Here is a 21,639-nt window from a genome sequence, read left to right as displayed (position 1 = left end):
ACTATATAGCTGTGAAATCTTTTGTTGTGCAGAAGCTTTTCAGTTTGATATTGTCCCATTCATTTACTTTAGCTTTTACGTCCCTTGCCTTTGGAGTCAAATTTATAAAATGCTCTTTGTACCCATGGTCCATAAGTTTAGTACTTATGTTTTCTTCTATGCAGTTTATTGTTTCGGGTCTTATGCTGAAATCTATGTAACGTTACTAACAATTGTCACCCCAATAAACTTTAATTAAAAAAACTATATAGCTGTAAAATCACTACCAGCAATGACCCAGGACTTCAAGTCAGGCTGGAAAATAGAGCAACAATGATTGTCCCCCAAACCTCCTAATAACACACACAGTTTTGTGTTTAAGGAAGGAGGGAATGGAAGAAAATCACACAACTAGAAAGAGAACCAAAGGGGAAAAAAAGGGAGAGAAAAATGTGCAAAAACAAGAAAATGGGAGTGTGAGGCTGCGTTTAATGGCTGCCTCTGCTCCTCTGGTTGCAGGCACCCATCTCGTTCCTGGTCTCTAGAGTTCTAAACATGGTACATACAAGCACCAATGCGATATTGCCAGGCAATTATGTCAGTAATTTATTAGGTCTGTAACAACTCCCATTTTCATTATCATCATATTACCTTCTACATTCACTGCTGCCAACTTGGAATGCGAAATGCAGATGGCAAACTCCTTGGAGAAATCACATTGTTTTGTTGCTTGATATTTCAAAATGAAGACGTATAATGAATTGTGCATAACACATAATTACAGCTTATTTACTGTATTTAGCACTGAATAGTTCATAACCAGATGCAAGCATCTGAAGAAGACCAGGAGAGTCATGTACTAGGCATGTGTATCTATATGTGCAGATCTAAATTTACAAACCATAGGCATAAGCACTTTTGAATGGAAATGCTATTAGATATTTGACTACTGTGACAAAAAAAAAAAATGAAAAACTCATCATGCTCATGAAAGTTTTCAAAGTTTTCATCAATCTGAATTTAGACAAGAATAAAGGATACAGAATTTTTCAGACCCTGCTGTTTTACTTATTTATTTATTTTTCATTTGAAAAAGAGGGAGTAACAATAGTATATGGCCTCAGGGAACATATTTCTGAAAGGTGTTTACAAACCATACATCAGCAAAAGAATTAACAAATTTTCGTTACATTGTAAAACATTAGAGGTTTGTATTTTATTCAACTATTATTCAATATAAAATATTGTTCATAGTCAAAAGAAAAATCATCTTTAAGCGTCTTATCAGAATTTCTCATAAAGCTATTTAGACTTACTGCCAGCATGGCTTCTTAAAATTGCTTTACAAAGCAAATGTAAAATTCTAGGCTGTCTTTTAAACAGGGTTAAAAGTGAGTTAGGTTTTATTTCAATAATATATACCTCAAGGAAATGGACTCCTGAGTCTTGCCATGCTTGAAAATAACTGAATTTTGGAACCGTCCCCTCACTTTCATCCACCTCATGTTCGTAAGAAAAAGAACAAGTATCTAATTATTTGATTTTTGGGAAGAGTCTACAATGGACCCTTTAATTTTGTGGATATGGCATTTGAGCAAGTTATCTATATGTAAAGAAATTATTTAAATGAGGCTCAAAGTATTTGTATTGCAATATATCTACTCTAAAAAAAATCTTTATGTCCTATTAAAAACCGTTTCCGTTTTCCCCAACACACACACACACACACACACACACACACACACACACACACACACACACACCCTTAACTCTTCATATTGTTAGTAAGTGATGGAAGAAAAAGTTACAAAATATATTCAATCCTTTATTCAGTTCCTTTTACTGGAAGAATTACATAGGGATATAACAACCATTCTGGAAAACTTCCTTGTTGTCAAGGATCAATACAACACATTGAACTGTATGGATTGGGGCCTTAAATCACATTTCCCCTAAGTTTTAACCCTTTGTATTTTTCACTTTGCATGCCTATTAGGGACGTTTGTGAACACTCCAAACTTTAATATTACCTAAACAGAATTCTTGATATCTACCTTCTTACTCCCCTAATTTATTTTTCTTGAGTGCCCCCCACTTTTTCGGTTCTTTCTTTATTTCCCTTTCTATTTATGTATGTATTTATTTATTTATTTACTTATTGTATAATTACAACCAGAGACATAATACAAAACATTATATTTCTGTATTTCCAAGTACACATACATTAGAGTTTCTTCAGGGTCTATACCACAGCTGTCCAATAAGAACTTTCTGTGATATGGAACTATTGTTCCATGAACAATAGTTGTTCATGGAACAACTATTGTTCCATGAATGGAACTATTCTATAATCTGTGCTGTCAGATAAGTTAGGCACTAGCACTTTAAATATATCTAGTGAAATTAAGGAACTGAATTTTTAAATTTATTGGTTTTAAATAAATATGAATAATTTAAATAGTCACACGTGGCTAGTAGCTACTGTTTTGTGGAGGGCCAATCTATTCCAGGAAACAAAATTGCTAGGTAATCACCTATATATATTTAAACATTAGGTAATGTTAAATTGTTCTCCAGAATAGACCTGAGTGTTTGTATGCAATATCTTTTATATGCAATTATCTGCTTCCCCACATCCTTGCCTACATTTAGTATTATTAGTTTTTTATACTTTCTAGAGAATTCAATGGGTGCAAATTAATGTTTAATTAATTGTTCAATTTGTATTTCCCTGTGTAAATGTATATTTCTTTATGGTCTTAGCAAATATATTTTATCAGATTATACCTTTATTGGCTAGTCTTGTTTCCTTTTTGCAAATTACCTGCTTATTTTTCTATGGAAATATTTGTCAGTTTCTTATTGAAAGGCATGCTTATATTATACTATGTTCTTTCAAGGAGCACTTAGGGTCCTGTTAGTTTGAGTCCAGTCTTTAATATTTGAACTGGAATTCTCTAAATATATTTTAAAATTGTATGTTCATGTTCCAAAGAAAACTAAAGATATGAACCTAGTTTCATAAATATATAAATAATTTGAGGCTAGTTGAGTCTTCTCAAACAATAATGATATATGTTCCAAATTAAGATTTTCCGTGTTCCTAAATAGCATTTTGAACATTTATTCATATTTTGTTATAGTTGTTTCCCAGTATATATGTATATACATATATGTATGCATATGTACGTGTATGTATATATGTATGTGTGCATGTATATATATGCATGTGTGTGTGTATATATATATATATATATAAGAGAGTAAGAGCGTAAAGAGAGCAAATATAGAGTAACAGCTATTATTATATAAATTATATATATATATATACACACACATATATACATATATATGTATATATATATATATATATATGCACACACACACACACACACACACACACACGGTGCCAAAAACATGCATACACATTTTAAGAAAGGAATAAACTGTATTAAAATTATAATACTCAATATATATCGGTAACAAAAGATGAATACAAGTCATATGTATACTTTTTTTGGCAACCTCATTTCATATATATATGTGTGTGTGTGTGTGTGTGTGTGTATATATAAAATTTATATAATATAATAATAACTGTTACTCTATATTTACTCTCTTTGTAAATATGCACATTTTTACTATTATGGCTCATTCCTTTTTCACTTACTATATTTTTAATTGATTATTTCTGCTGGATAGAATGATGTTCATTTTTGAAATATAGATCTTCAATTCAGCATACATGGTAAGTTACAGAATTGTGAGCTAATAAAGGAGTGTTGTTTTAAGTCACTGAATTTATGACAATTTGTTACACAGCAATAGAAAACTAAAACAATTGACTTGTTTTTAATGTCAGTGTAATATAACTAAAGCTCTACAATTAGGTAAGTTGTTTTCTTTATGGTCTTAGGAAATATAGTTTATAAAATTACGAAGTTTATTCTGTTTCTCATTTATGATTGCTTAAATTAAAAATCAGCGTATAAATATGTTTAATAGTTTTTCTGTAACTGTAATATAATCATATGGCATTTATTATTATGTAACTCTGGATATTAGTATTGTTCAATTTTCTAATACTGAATCTTCCTTGCATTTCTGGATCATAATTACTTGTTTTGTATTATTATTTCATATTAAACTAACAATTTATACTCATCGTTAATCTCTGCAATCTAGCTATGGTGCATACTTTCTCTTATATTGATATTCTGCAACATTATGAATCATCTTAAGGCAATGGGCCAGGATGTTTAAGCAGGTGGGCTAAGGTTAATATCCTACCCAGGAGTTGTAACTGTCTGCTTTTGAAAGGACATCCTAGCCCAAGGACCTGGAGGTCAATAAAAAGATGGTGAGATATTGTCCCAGGCAGGTTTCCCCAGGAAGTAGATTTGGAGAGAGTTGAGCATGCATTTGTGCATCCACTAACACTGTGGAAGGGAAGAAAGCAGAACTGGGAGGTAGGAGAAGTGAAGCCACTGTGCAGTCCCAACCACAGTGTCAGCTTGGGGAATTCTGGAGTGAGAAAAGTCCTACAGAGCTGCCCTGAGCTGGCCTGAGATGACCAAGCTTTTACATACCCATGTTGCTTAGTCATTGCACATGGGTTACCCCAGGAAGGGGCATGACCTTGGTAGGGTGACTCTCTGCAGTTGAGACAATGCCTGAAGGAGCTGACAGTGGAAAATTGCCTGCTGTCAGCACTCCCAGCAGCTGAGGCATCAGGTTCTTCCCTGAAGAACAAGTCATGTTGCACCCACAGTACCCACGATGGATGTGTGTGAAGAGATAATGGAAAAACTTCTTCAGACTTGAATGGCCTGTTTTGATAGGGGCAACAGTGATTTGGGCTGACTTACATGAGATGCCCAGCTATTCCAGAACAATCGAGGATACATTAAAAGGGACCTTGCATATTACTGAGATATAAAAATATCATGCATTGCTTTGTACATCACAATCCTGAATTAATTAGTGGAGGTATTTGCAGAATGACTGTTAGATATTTTTAATATTTAGGTTTCTCTCTTCTCTAAAACCTGTTAGACCTATCATTGGCCAAAATAGCCTTGTAGCCAATGAAAAGTAGGGCATGCAACTCAGGGATTATTTTTATTGTCCTTACACATGATGCAATCTTGACAAACCCCATCAGAATGGAACATCCATTTATAATACTTAATTCTAATGATAAAGACTCAAATCTTTTTTCTGCCTTAGAAAATTTCTTGGATGGTCAGTTTCTCACCTAGATTTGTCTTCCTAGAAGTTAAAATCCTCAACTTCACAGACAGGAAAACAATACTATTAATTCTTAACGAGCACTCACTGGGTATTAAATTAAGGGCAATAACTACAAGAAAAGCTGAAAGGAAAACATGCCACCCCTTGTTCGAAATCTAAGAAAATATTCACTTTCTTTCTCTTTTTTGTTTTGCACTGTTAATGCTCATTACCTATTTTCCCCTTTGTTTTACACAGCTTGACACTTTCTCTTTACTGTAGGATTTATTTCTATTTGTGGAATTTTCTGATATGGAGAAAGCCTCTTTCTAGGCCTTCATCAGAATCCTTCTCTAAGACTATTGCAATGGATTAAAACTGGAGTTCGGAATCTCTGCTGGTGGGAATTAGCTATCCATTTTTCACAGTGTGATCTAATATTAATAAAATAATTGCTAAGCTTGAGTACCTTCCAGCTCACATCAAAAGCCTCCAGCCTACCATTCCAAGTGTAAATCCTCAGTACGGATTTCCATAGTAGACTATATTTCTATAGTACCTAGATAGCAACTAAATCCTGTGGCCATGTCTTTCTTCTATAATAACCAATTTCTAGTAGCAGGTGTTGTTGTTAGTTTGTTTTAATCTTATTTTTCTATGTTTATTCTTCATACCCTTCACTTCTGATTTCGATTTACTAATTATTATAATTTAACAGTCCTGTTTAAAATACTTAAAGTATATAGTTCCTAAAAATTCATTAAAAACATTTGTATTCCAAAAATATAAGCCTGGGGTGACGTCATAGGAATGGCGGCAGCGGGGCACATTTTCTGAGTTCTCCTCCGGATTTTATTACAAACGGGACATATAACCCATCAAACAACTCTTCGCTCATCACGCAGAACAGCTAAGAGACTCCTAAGAGACTCGTGTAAGGATTACTTGAAGCTGCGCAAATTGGGCGAGCAGGGGAAGAAAGAAGGGAGCGGAGAGGAAACGCGCGGTCGCGCGGTGGAATCAAGCCGGTGGCGGCGGCTGGCGGTAAACTGCAGCTCTAAAGACACAGGGAGATATAGAACACGCAGAACAGCGGGGAGACTCGTGGAGGAATTTGCCTGAAGGTGTGCGCGGATTACAAGCAGGGGAGGAGGCGGGACAGCGAAGTGGAAGCGCGCCCCCCCACCCCCACCCACGCGGAGCCGAGGCCGGCGGCGCCGGGACTACGGAGCGCAGACTCCTGGAAGCGGAGCACAGGCCGTGCAGCGTTGCTGCGCGGCTCCCAGGTCGGACGGAGGCTCGTGGAAGGTTTGCTTTGAGGTGCACTAGGTGGGCGAGCGGGGGGAGGAGCGTGCTCACAGAAAAAGTGGAGGGCAGCACCCGGGGCTCTAGAGTCCCACGGGAGCCCAGGGTGTGGCGGAGAGCGTAGGGTCCAGGAGGTGAGCTCTTTCCCTGCGTCCCACAGTTGATCGCTCCCGCCGGGGCGGGCAGCTCGTGGGCCCTAGGGCAGACAAAGAACTGAGACGCCACACCTGGGCCTCTCACCGCGCTTTTCGAATCCTCCCCCCGCCCTTCCAGAGACTTAAACTACCCCTAACTGAGAAACAGTGTCAGATTACAGAGGGGCGTCTGCGCTCAGGCGCTGGGAAGATTGGCAGCCGGCTCTGACCATCGGAAGAGGCTGGGAGGAGGGGATTTTCGCTGGACGAGGAGAGAGGAGACTCCCACACCCCCAGCCACCACCTTTTCAGGCCTGCAGGAGGAGTGTGAGTGGCTGGCCTGGGAGGGAGGAGACCCCTCCATCCCCAGGCCCCACCCTTTCTGGCTGGCCTGCGGCGGGGCAAGGGCAACCGCGGAAGCAATCCCTGAGTTCAGCAGTAAGCGGCAGTCGCAGCTCCCGGCTTTCAGCAGCTTAGAGATCTCCCGCCCGCCCCCTCCCACTCATCCTTGGAAGGAGGGCCCTAAGACTCAGGAGTACTGGGCACAGGGCTGTTGGAGCTACTCTCAGCGTGCATTCGTGCAGGAAAGGACAGAAACTGCATGGTCTCTCTGAAAACTGTCATCCAGACCCCTCAGCCCCTCGCATTTAAATCTACACTCCCAAATTCACTCTGGGCACCAGGTGACTAGCGATGCCTGCGCACTAGGCAGGGAACTCTTTGGCACAGCGGAGGACAACCTGGAGATCACCTGGTGGGCTTAAGCCAAGACTGGTGCTGCTTTCAGTTTTGCTTTGCTTGGTGGTCTTTATTTTATTTTTTTTTTTATTTAATTTTTTTTTTTTTCTTTCTTTCTCTTCTTTTTTTTTTTCTTTTTTCTGCTTGTTGTGATTTGCTTTGTTCTGTCTTTATTTCTTTGATATCTTTGCCTATGTAGAGTGGGGATTGTCGGTTGTATTTTATTTGTGAATGTACTTGATTTGTTTTCTTTGTTGTTGTTGTTGTTGTTGTTGTACTTGCTAACTTTATTTGTGCTGAAACTGCCCTACCAGGGCCCAGCTTAAGAGGCACAAGATTCAACATATCCAGAAGCCAACTCTGGACCAAACCAGAGTACTACCGGGTTTGACCTACAAGTCACCCACGGAAGGAGGGCCCTAAGACTCAGGAGTACTGGGCACAGGGCTGGTGGAGCTACTCTCAGTGTGCATTTGTGCAGGAAAGAACAGAAACTGCATGGTCTCTCTGAAAACTGTCATCCAGATCCCTCAGCCCCTCGCATTTAAATCTACACTCCCAAATTCACTCTGGGCACCAGGTGACTAGCGCTGCCTGTGCACTAGGCAGGGAACTCTTTGGTACAGCGGAGGACAACCCGGAGATTACCTGGTGGGCTTAAGCCAAGATTGGTGCTGCTTTCTGTTTTGCTTTGCTTGGTGATTTTTTTTTGTTGTTGTTTGTTTGTTTGTTTTGTTTTGCTTTTTTGTTTTTTTGCTTTTGTTTTTGTTTTGTTTTGTGTTGTTTTGCTTTGTTCTTCTCTTTTTTCCTTTCTTTTCTTTTTCTTTTTTTTCTTTCTTTCTCTTCTTTTTTTTTCTTTTCCTTGCTTGTTGTGATTTGCTTTGTTCTGTCTTTATTTCTTTGATATCTTTGCCTATGTTGAGTGGGGATCGTCGGTTGTATTTTACATGTGAATGTACTTGATTTGTTTTCCTTGTTGTTGTTGTTGTTGTTGTACTTGGTAACTTTATTTGTGCTGAAACTGCCCTACCAGGGCCCAGATTAAGAGGCACAAGATTCAACATATCCAGAAGCCAACTCTGGACCAAACCAGAGTACTACCGGGTTTGACCTACAAGTCACCCATGGAAGGAGGGCCCTAAGACTCAGGAATACTGACCACAGGGCTGGTGGAGCTACTCTCAGCGTGCATTTGTGCAGGAAAGGACAGAAACTGCATGGTCTCTCTGAAAACTGTCATCCAGACCCCTCAGCCCCTCGCATTTAAATCTACACTCCCAAATTCACTCTGGGCACCAGGTGACCAGCGCTGCCTGCGCAATAGGCAGGGAACTCTTTGGCACAGCAGAGGACAACCTGGAGATTACCTGGTGGGCTTAAGCCAAGACTGGTTCTGCTTTCTGTTTTGCTTTGCTTGGTACTTCCTTTTTTTTTTTTTTTTTTTTTTTTCTGCTTGTAGTGATTTGCTTTGCTCTGTCATTATTGCTTTGATATCTTTGCCTAGGTTGAGGGGGGATTGTCGGTTGTATTTTATTTGTGAATGTACTTGATTTGTTTTCTTTGTTGTTGTTGTTGTTGTACTTGGTAACTTGATTTGTGCTGAAACTGCCCTACCAGGGCCCAGCTTAAGAGGCACAAGATTCAACATTTTCCAGAAGCCAACTCTGGACCAAACCAGAGTACTACCGAGTTTGACCTACAAGTCACACACCCAGAGGGAATTCTCTGAAGGCACAAGAGCCCATAGAGGCCAAACCTCATTTAAGTGGCCAACCCTCACCCAGCAGAACACCCTGTGGTGAGCAGAGCCAAGTTTCACAACTAGACGGCCTAGGAGTTAAGCCCACCTACTCACAAGCAAAAAGCAATCAAAGTTCTTCTTGAACAGGACGATATACTAAACACACGAGCCTCCTGTGGAGCACATGCAGAGAAGAACGAAGTAGTCCAAGTCAAATATAAAAGACACATACTACATAAGATAACCCAGCAAGAACTAAGAGCTCTAGGGGATCTTCCTAATACATCAAAGCAAACACAGAGAGTCAGTCAGAATGGGGAGACAAAGAAACATGTCCCAAATAAAAGAACAGAAGAAACCTCCACAACTGGAACCAAATGAAGCAGAGGTAACCAACATGTCAGAGACAGAGTTCAGAACACTGGTGATAAGAATGTTTAAGGAGCTTAGAGAAGACATAAAGAAGGATATAGAAATCATAAAGAACAACCAGTTAGAGCTAAAAAAGGATGTAGAAATCTTAACGAACAACCAGCTAGAACTAAAAAACACAATTACCGAAATTAAGAACTCACTTGAAGGAATGACCAGCAGGTTAGATGAAGCAGAGGATCGAATCAGCGACTTAGAAGACAAGTTAGCAGAGATCACTCAAACTGAACAACAGAAAGAAAAAAGAATAAAAAACAATGAAGATGGGTTAAGAGACCTCTGGGATAACATCAAGCGCAACAACATGCGCATCATAGGAATACCAGAAGGCGAAGAGAAGAAGCAAGGGATTGAGAACATATTTGAGGTAATAATGTCAGAAAACTTCCCTAACCTGATGAAGGAAACCAACATACAAGCCCAGGAATTGCAGAGAGTTCCAACCAGGATAAACCCAAACAGGCCCACACCAAGACACATTATAGTTAAAATGGCAAAGCTTAAAGACAAAGAGAGAATCTTGAAAGCAGCAAGAGAAAGGCAAAAGGTTACATACAAGGGAACTCCCATAAGACTATCAAATGACTTTTCTACAGAAACATTGAAGGCAAGGAGGGAGTGGCAGGAGATACTCAAAGTGATGGAACACAAAGGCCTACAACCTAGATTGCTTTATCCAGCAAGGCTATCATTTAAAGTTGATGGAGAGATAAAGAGCTTCCCAGAAAAGAACAAACTGAAAGAATTTATGACAACCAAGCCAGCATTGCAAGAAATACTAAAAGGACTTCTGTAAATAGAAGAAAGATGAAAACAATTTACTACAAATCTAAAAATGGCAATAACTATGTACCTATCAATAATCACTTTAAATGTAAATGGATTAAACGCTCCAATCAAGAGACATAGGGTGGCTGAGTGGATAAGGAAACAAGACCCTTGTATATGCTGTATACAAGAGACTCATTTCAGATCAAAAGACACACACAGGCTGAAAGTGAAGGGTTGGAGTAACATATTTCATGCAAATGGAAGCAAAAAAAAAGCTGGAGTTGCAATACTTATATCTGACAAAATAGACTTTAAAATGAAAAAAATATTAAAAGACAAAGATGGGCACTATATAATAATAAAGGGATCAATCCGACAAGAGGACATAACCCTAGTAAACATCTATGCACCTAACATAGGAGCACCTAAATATATAAAACAGGTACTGATGGACATAAAGACAGAGATCAACAGCAACACTATCATAGTAGGGGACTTCAACACACCTCTGACAACAAGGGACAGGTCCTCCAGACAGAAAATCAATATGGAAACAACAGCCTTAAATGATACTTTGGAGCAGTTGGACTTAATTGATATTTTCAGAGCATTTCACCCCAATGCTGCAGAATACACGTTCTTCTCAAGTGCTCATGGAACATTTTCTAAAATAGATCATATGTTAGGACACAAGACAAGCCTCGATAAATTTAAGAAAATTGAAATCATACCAATTGTCTTCTCTGACCACAGTGCTATGAAATTAGAAATGAACTACAGGGGAAAAAAACCAGGAAGATACACCAATTCATGGAGGCTGAATAACATGTTGCTAAATAATGAATGGGTCAAGCAGCAGATCAAAGAAGAAATCAAAAGATATCTTGAGACAAATGAGAATGAGAACACGACGACCCAAAATCTATGGGATGCTGCGAAAGCAGTCCTAAGAGGGAAGTTCATAGCACTGCAGGCCTACCTAAAGAAACAAGAAACATCACTAATTGACAGTTTATCTTCACACTTAAGGGATCTGGAAAAAGAACAGCAAAATAAACCCAAAGGGAGCACAAGGAAGGAGATAATAAGGATCAGAGCAGAAATAAATGAAATAGAAACCAGAAAAACAATACAAAAGATCAATGAATCCAAGAGTTGGTTCTTAGAGAAGATAAACAAAATTGACAAACCTTTAGCCAGACTCATTAAAAAAAGGAGAGAGAGGACCCAAATTAATAAAATCAGAAATGAAAGAGGAGAAGTGACAACAGACACCACAGAAATACAAAAAATTGTAAGAAATTACTATGAGCAACTATATGCCAACAAATTTGACAACCTTGAAGAAATGGACAATTTTCTAGAGGCGCACAACCTTCCAAAGCTAACTCAAGAAGAAACAGAAAGCCTGAACAGTCTGATTACCACCAGGGAAATTGAATCAGTAATCAATAATCTCCCAACAAACAAAAGCCCTGGACCAGATGGCTTTACAGGTGAATTTTTCAAAACGTTCAAAAAAGAATTATCACCTATTCTCCTCAAGCTCTTCCAAAAAATCCAGAAGGAAGGAAGACTCCCAAACACTTTTTACGAAGCCACTATCACCCTGATCCCAAAAGCAGACAAAGACACCACAAAGAAAGAAAACTACAGGCCGATATCTCTAATGAACATAGATGCAAAAATTCTCAACAAATTATTAGCAAACAGAATTCAGCAATACATTAAAAAGATCATACACCATGATCAAGTGGGATTCATCCCTGGTATGCAGGGGTGGTTCAACATCCGCAAATCAATTAATGTGATACACCACATTAACAAAATGAAAAATAAAAATCACATGATCATATCAATAGATGCAGAAAAAGCATTTGATAAAATACAGCAACCTTTTATGATAAAAACCCTTAAGAAAGTGGGAACAGAGGGATCATATCTTAACATAATAAAGGCCATATATGACAAACCCACAGCTAACATCATACTCAATGGGGAAAAGCTAAAACCATTCCCCCTAAGATCAGGAACAAGACAAGGTTGCCCACTTTCTCCACTTCTATTCAACATAGTGCTGGAAGTTCTAGCCACAGCAATCAGACAAGAGAAAGAAATAAAAGGCATCCAAATTGGTAAGGAGGAAGTAAAATTATCATTATATGCAGATGATATGATACTATATATAGAGAACCCTAAAGTCTCCACCAAGAAACTATTAGAACTGATAGATGAATTTAGTAAAGTAGCAGGATATAAAATTAATATTCGGAAATCAGTTGCATTTGTATATACCAATGATAAAATAGCAGAAGGAGAAATTAAAAAAACAATTCCATTTACAATTGCTCCAAAGACTATAAAATATCTGGGAATAAATCTAACCAAAGATGTAAAGGATCTGTACTCAGAAAATTATACAACACTGAAGAAAGAAATGAAAGAAGACATAAATAGATGGAAACACATTCCATGTTCATGGATAGGAAGAATTAATATAATTAAAATGTCCATACTGCCTAAGGCAATATACATATTCAACGCAATTCCTATCAAACTACCAACGACATTTTTCACAGAAATAGAACATATAATCCTAAAATTTATATGGGACCATAAAAGACCCCGGATAGCCTCAGCAATCTTGAGAAATAAGAACAAAGTGGGAGGTATAACGATACCTGATTTCAAACTATACTACAAGGCTACAGTAATCAAAACAACATGGTACTGGCATAAAAATAGATACATAGATCAATGGAACAGAATAGAGAGTCCAGACGTAAATCCATGCCTATATGCCCATCTAATCTACGACAATGGAAGCAAGAATGTACGATGGGGTAAAGATAGTCTGTTCAATAAGTGGTGTTGGGAAACCTGGACGGACACATGCAAGAAAATGAAGCTGGACCACCTCCTTACACCATATACAAAAACAAATTCAAAATGGCTTAAAGACTTAAATGTAAGATCTGAAACCATAAAATATCTAGAAGAAAATATAGGAAGAAACTTCATGGACATTACCCGGAGTAAGATTTTCACTGATATATCCCCTCGCGCGAGCGAAGTAAGAGAAAAAATAAACATGTGGGATTACATCAAACTAAAAAGTTTTTTCACAGCAAAAAAAACCATCAATAAAACAAAAAGGGATCCTACTGTATGGGAAAAGATATTTGCCAATGATATATCTGATAAGGGATTAATATCACAAATCTATAAAAAACTTACTCAACTCAACTCCAAAAAAACAAACAACCCAATTAAAAAATGGGCAGAGGACTTGGGGAGACATTTCTCTAAGAAGGACATACAGAAGGCAAGAAGACATATGAAGAAATGCTCAACCTCACTAACCATCAGAGAAATGCAAATAAAAACCACAATGAGATACCACCTCACTCCAGTCAAAATGGCTATTATCAATAAATCAACAAACAACAAATGCTGGCGCGGATGTGGAGAAAAGGGAATGCTAGTGCACTGTTGGTGGGACTGCAGATTAGTGCAGCCACTATGGAAAACAGTATGGAGGTATCTCAGGAATCTGAAAATGGAACTACCCTATGATCCAGTAATTCCACTCCTAGGCATCTACCCGGAGAAATCCAAAACTCCAATTCAAAAATCTGTATGCACTCCTATGTTTATTGCAGCACTTTACACAATAGCCAAGATATGGAAACAACCAAAATGCCCATCGGTAGATGACTGGATTAAGAAGCTGTGGTACATTTATACAATGGAGTATTACGCAGCCATAAAGAAGAAAGAAATCTTATCATTTGCAGCAACATGGATGGATCTAGAGAACATTATGTTAAGTGAAATAAGTCAGAAAGAGAAAGACAAGTACCATATGATCTCACTTATATATGGAATCTAAAGAAAAGACTATGTGAATGAACTAATCAGAGTCAGTTTTGGGGACGCAGAGAAAAAACCGAGAGTGGTTAGATGGGTGTGTGGGAGGGGGTTGGGGATAAGGGGAAAGGTGAAGGGATTTGGAAGCAGCTGGTAACCACAAGATGGCCTCAGGGTTTTTCTTTTGAAAATTAATTTGGGGAAGGTATTCTATAATGTTGTAAAGATTTTGTTGGGTATCCGATGGACATGCGTCCTATTTGGGAGACCACCTCAGGGATACTGTGGATACCTGATCATGGCATTGTACATCAGAAGCTAAACATTAATGAATGCCAACTATAATTTTATATATATAATGTGATGGTTCAGTGTGAGGTCGGAGGGATAGTGGATGGGGGGAGGGGGGTTCACAGTATGAGGGATATAAATGATGAACGTCTAAGTATTACCTTGTTTTGTACACCTGAAACTAATAAATAAATTAATTAATAAAAAAAATATATATAAGCCTATGCTTATGAAGATGAAAACATGGCCCTGCTCCCACTTTAAACCATCTGACTTCAGGGACATAATTACAAACAGAAACTGTGACTTAGGTCCAATTGCATGCTGGGCCTGAGCTGGGTGCCTCCTGTTTCTTCAAAGATGAATTGCCAGAATTAGAATTTAAACTGTCAGCTCAAAGAAACCTGGGGTATATTTGGTTACTGCTAGTTACAGAGTCGTATGGGAACCCAGAGTCATATGGGACCCTAGCCTATGTCCCCAAGAATCTGATAACACACTTCTCAATTACTTATCTCTACACTTTATGAAAATACCCTATTACCAGAATGTGTTTCTGTTCAATATAAATAAGTGCAATTTTATTCTCCCACACTGCATATATGGGGTGGGATGTGGAGACGGGAGGGAAATGGAGTAGAAAATGAAAACCTCTTGAAATTATATAGTAATTAGTTTCTTTATTTGAAAGCCTAAGTTTCATTAAACAGTAACACTAACCAGCAGTAAACTGCCACCCCTGGGAGAAGGGAAAAATGTCAAATTTCATTTTGGAAAGACTTTTGCAAAAACACAGACACAGTCAATTCAGTTTTATTCTGAAGATTTATTTCATTCCAGTCAAGCTATTCAAGATTAATTCAAATTTGTCTCCCAGATGCAATGAGTGTGATGAACTAGAACTTACTGTCATCTGATTTTGCAACAGCTCACTATCTCTAAATATTGTATACAGATGGCAGAAACAATATTATCCAAAATCTTTGTTAAGGAAGCTTTCACTGAAGGAAACACATGCTGGTATAACATTGTATGTGTGTAGTGTGTATGTATGAGTGTGAGTGTGTGTGTGTGTGTGTGTGTGTGTGTGTTTGGTTTTCCTTTTGGGTGATCTATTTATGTATCTATACATCTCCCTTTTATCACATAAATATGATAACATGGGAAAAATTATCTTAGCCTTTTGAAAAGGAAGATCTTAATGCTAAATGCTATGTGAAATGATTTCACTCACCACTACAGGAGAAGTGACGTGTTTGAAAAATGATATAGACACCATTTGAAACTACACTAAGGAGTTCCAGAATTAAATCAATGGACAATAACTGTTTATGGATCCATATCACAATATTCATGTTGCAATTAAAATAGTAAATAATCATTTCATTCACTGTCTGTCTTTACCTTGTGAACTAATAAAGAGCCATTGTAGAATATATAATCAGAAAACCTAACACATACATACTTACAGGTATTTATAGTATTTCTAATTCCTTTCCAGGTGGACTTGTATAAAAATAGTTTAAACAGAGTCAATACTTCCCAAGGAAGATGTACAGGTGGCAAACAAGTATATAAAAAGATGTTCCACATTATATATCATCAGGGAAATGCCATTTAAAAAAACAAAGAGATACAACCACACACTTATTAGAATGGCCAAAATCCAGAACACTGACAACACCAAATGCTGACAAAGGTGTGGAGCAACAGGAACTCTCATTCATTGCTGTCGGGAATGTGAAATTGTAGAGCACTTTGGATAAGAATATGGAAGTTTCTTGCAACACTAAACAGATCCTACAATTGTGTTAGTTGTTATTGACCCAAAGAAGTTAAAAATGCATGTACACATAAAAACCTGTGTACAGATGTTTACAGTACCTTTATTCATAGTTCCCAAAACTTGGAAGCAACCAAGATTTCATTCAGTAGGTGAATAGATAAATAATAGTACATCCAGACAACAGAATATTATCCAGTGCTAAAAAGAATTGAGCTATTGAGACATGAAAACACATGGAAGAACCTTAAATGCACATTACTAGGAAAAAGAAAGCCAATCTGAAAAGGCTACATACTGTATGATTCCAACTGTAAGATATCCTGGAAAAACCAAAATTATGGAAACAGTGAAAAGATCAGTGCTTCCCATAGGTTGTGGGGAAGAGGGATGAATAGGCACAACAAAGAAGATTTTTAGGGCAGTGGAAATATACTAGATGATGCTATAATGAGGCTGTATGGCATTATGCATTTGTTCAGACCTATAGAAGGTACAACACCAACACTGAACCCTAATGTAAACTATGACTGGATGATTATTATATAGTGATGTAGGTTCATCCTTTGTAAAAACATACCATTCTAATGAGTGATGGTAATAATAAGGGGAGCTGCTACATGTGAAGGGACAGGGAGTATATGGGAAATTTCTCTGTTTTCCTCTGAATTTTGCTGTGAACCTGAAAATACTCTAAAAAAAAACAACAGACTTTTTTGAAAAAAAAGAGTCGATAGTCTTTCTTTGATAAGGCAGGTACATCTAGCTCTGCTACTTGAAGTTGATAAAATATAAATTAGGAGCAAATGCTAAAATCATGGAATAATATGATTCACATAATATTATAATAGATAATAATGTTAATGATAGCTAAAATATGTGCCTAGTAATCATTTGAGCTGACTCTCTTCTCTTGTCTCCCACCCACCCAATAACAACAAAACAAAAATTAGTGAGCTTTTATTAGTCTTATGCACTACACTAGATGAGTGCCTGGTAGATATACATAGAGATATGCTTGAAAGTGAATGTGAATGAGTTCTATTTTCGGGCTTCAGAACATCCCAACTAAAAAGTTAGCACACACTTGACCATTGAAAATTCTAAAATGTTAGTTAATTTCTTGTTACTCATTTGTACGGCAGCTACCTATTTTCTACCCTGCATTGCCAAGGGTGACATGTGTTGCATGTCCTCGTTCTCCTTGGAAAGGTTTGTCCACCTAGGGATCAGTAACCCCGATTCAGGTGTTCTAGCCTCAGTTCTCTGATAAATTCAAGAAAAAGTTATGATTCTTCAGATTATGCAACAAGACTTTTCTTGTTGCAAATGAAGAAGAGACAGTTTTTTTTATAGTTTTTCCACATCCTATGCAAAAGTGGAAATAATCTCATAAATATTTGTTCATATTTATAATAGTTACAAACATTGTTTTAAATAGATATGTAATGTTTAATGGCTTTTTTATATTTAACTATATTTTATATTTTTATTTTATATTTAACTATATTTTATATTTATATTTTTTAATATTTAACTACTTTCCATAATTTACTATTCCACTATTGATGAATATTTTGGGTTCTTTTTTTCTCCCAGCATTTTTGTTTGTTTGTTTGTTTGTTTGTTTGTCTGTCTGTTTTTCCCAGTAAAAAAGAATACTGCAGTAAGCACATTTATGTGCATAGCTTATTTTTTTTATTCTGGATTATTTCCGTAGGACAGGTTCACAAATACAAAATTATTTGGTTAAAAGAGATAGGGTCAAACTGCAGGCTGATGGGTTTGAATCAAGTTCTGTTTGATTCAAGTAATGCTTGTATTACTTTCAGGTAGTTGATTAAACCCTCCAAGCATTTTTTGAAACACATTTTCATTTTTGCAAAATAGGAATAATTATAGCATCTTTCTTATAAAGTTCCTGTGATATAAATGAGGTAACACACATGTAGTGCCTGGGAGTGAATTATCTTAGGATAAGCATGCAATTATTGTTAGTTATTACAAAAAAACTGTGAACAACTTTTTACAGATTTTTGCAAATGCCTTTCCAAAATGATGATAGCAATTCATGTTGCACTAATAATACATAACAATAAAGTCCTGGCTTTTTAAACATTTGATTTTTTATTTTATCCAGGAAACATAGTTCTCATATATACTATGTTTTATAATCAAATATGTCGTATGATATAGTCAAAATGCCATGTCTATGTATGAGGACAAGTAGACTTGGGTTCAAATCCTGGTTCTGCATTTTCTACTAATATAGAACTGGATATTTTTCTTAACTTCTCTGATTTTCACGTACCTCATTCTTAAAATAAGAGTAATAAGTATTTCTAGCTATTGCAAGGATCAGAAATGACATCGGCAAATAACTTAGGACATATTACATATTTAAAATGAGGTTCTCATCCTTAAGCACATAGTATTAGGATAACCTAGAGATCTGATGTCCAGCTACATCCCAAACTGATCTCATTAGAATCTCTGGGGGTAGGACCTAAGTATCAATATTTTTTTGCAGCTCTCTAGGTGATGGAAATAGCCAAGGTTGCGAACTCTTGGGTATTACATCCTTATACATGTTAGATGGCTTTAATAAAGACTGAAATGTATGAATAGCTTTACTATTTAAAAATCACTTTCATAACCATAATTTTATTTGATTACTACAAAAGTTTTCAAGCATTTTTATTAAAAATTCCATACATTTTTTAAAAAGTGAGCGGAGTCTGAGCTACGACGGTGAACAATATGGACAAAATCTGTCTCAGGTTTAGCATATTGCATATATTCGTTCATACAATTGTCACCGAATTTGTTTGCAAATCTCCTGATACATTTCTGTGGTGTGTGATAACACCTCTGGCACAAATTCTTCATACCAAAGCCAGTTAAATCCTTTCACAAAATCTTTAAACATAATACTCAGCATTTTCTTTTGCTTCCTAGTCAGTGACTTTATCTTATATCAACAAAATATCAGCAAGTTGCAAAGAATCCAGTTTCATCTGTAAAACCTTCCCTTTCTTTGCTTATGCACACCAGAAACCTAGATCTGCAGACATTAAGAACATTTTATAATCTTTCAAAGAGGAAGCTACTGAATGGGATTTCAGAAAAAAAAAGCAACCTTCATGTGGAACCCAAGAGAAAAATCTTTTCATTCCCTGTTGATGAATGAAAAGATGGCTTTCTAGGTTCTGCCTTAATGGAGGGACCAGACTTACAGGCACTTTGACATAATTCCAAAATCAAAGAAATGTTTTCTCTGCACAAGTGAATAAATTAAGTCTATTTTTCCCTCTAAGCTACTATGTGTTATTCTATGCACCATTAAAGTAGCCAAAAGGAAGGATTTTTGTAAAACAGTGTTAAACGCCACTCTCCTAAAACTTGCATATGCTTTTCCTGGTCCATCCAGATAGGGCTCCTTGATTTATTAGACTTGTTCATATTGTCCTGTAAGTTTTTACAGCTCGGTTCTAAAACATATTTTGTATGATAACATCTTTTAAATTAAAAAAAGGTCTCTTTCTGGACTGCTTAAAAAATGCATGTTTGGGGCTCTTTCAAATTTATATGGCAGTCCAATATACTTGTTAAAATAAAAATATTGGTGACATACTAGTAAACCTTGCAAGGAAGGCAATATATCTTTAAAAGAAACAATATACCTTTAATAGACTAGAACACATAAACACTACTAGCCATTTTTTAGCATCTATAATGTAAAACCTTTAGCTGCACTTTGCCAATAGGTCTATTTTGATTGGTCCCCATCATTCCTATCCCTAAGTGTCCTTCTATCTTATCTTTAGATATGATAATTTTTTTGAAACTTACCATATAAAATTGTGCTGCTGATTTAGTTTCCTTTACATCTTAACCTAATAGTGATATATTGAAAATTAACACTCTGTACTCTGTAGTATGTATTTTAATTATACTTTTATAAACCTGAGTGAAATATAATTAAAATGCATTTATTAGAGAGCTACAATATGAAAAATCTATTACGTTAAGCATCACAGAATAGAAAATGCAACTGACTTCTTAAGAAAACCAGGAATTCTTCTACAACACCAAGAAAATTAATTTACATGCTGGGTAGATTTATTAGCAGTTATTCATATCCTAGACTAAGAAGTTGGAAGAAGTAAATGTTTTATAAGATGACAGTATTACTAAATGTACAATGTTTCCACTTCCCTAGAATTGTTTCTACCTACTGTTCACTTACGGACAATCTGGCTGCTTTTGTGATTTAATCCAATATTTTGTTTTCACTCAATCTGTATCTCAAACATACCTGGGGCGTATTGGCTCTGATGTTTCATGCTGGCACATCGTAATAGGATTATTGCTGTAGACTTAAGGGAAAAAGGACCAACACAGAATAAAAGACGGTGCTCCATGACATATCACTTCCAAAAACATGAATTTTCCTTTAGCAGGAACAGAAAATACTTCTTGCTATTGTAGCCAAATGCTCCTCGATTAAAACAAGAACTTACCTGCATTCCACGCCAACTGTAGTTGGTCATCTAAGCTGCATCTACACAAGGCAATTATTATTTTAATACTAGTACAAGCAGAAAGATTGGTTTATTTCTCTTTCTCTTTCATTCTGTCACTGAAAATCCAAAGAAGGATTAATCGTCCAGAGCAAAAGTAATTTTAATAAGTCAGATGGTCTTGATTAAAACACAATTTTGATGAAATGTTTAGCATGATTCAATAATATTAGAAGCTAAAGTGTATATAGAGTTGGGTTTTTCTTACTAAAAAAGTGTAACAATTATTTGATGCAAAAATTTGATTAAATATTTTCAATTTGGGAATAAAGGAAGATGAAGCTAATTCTATGCTCAAAATAGGTGAAATCGTGAGGTTTGGTTGCTCAAGAGAAACACCAGTTGTTTATCAGGGTTATAATCTCTAAATCTTAGCTGCATAAATATATTAATCAAATAGGTAGGCTGCCTGTATTTTTTTTTTAATTTATTGGGGTGACAATTGTTAGTAAATTTACATAGATTTCAGGTGCTGTATTTTTTTTTTTTTTAGCATAGATATCATAGTTTACATTTGACACTTTCCAGTTAGTATCAAACAAAATATTGCTGGTCAGAAGTCTCTAGAAATAATTGAATTTCATTTTTCATTTTCCTTTCTAATATCTGACAATTTGCTGTACCAGCTTTCCTCCGGAAATCTCCTCATTACCTAAGGATGTATGCCCCAAGGAACACGGAGTGACTAATTCACAGTTTTCTTTCAGTAAATTTCCATGATCTGGTATTTTTCAGAAAAAGCAATGTTATGTATGTGATTTAGTCAGTGATGGTAACAGT

This window comes from Rhinolophus hipposideros, assembly GCF_964194185.1.
Source record: "Rhinolophus hipposideros genome assembly, chromosome: 18".
In the NCBI taxonomy this organism is placed as follows: domain Eukaryota; kingdom Metazoa; phylum Chordata; class Mammalia; order Chiroptera; family Rhinolophidae; genus Rhinolophus; species Rhinolophus hipposideros.
The sequence above is the reverse complement of the archived record's forward strand: the minus strand, read 5'-3'. Positions refer to the sequence as shown.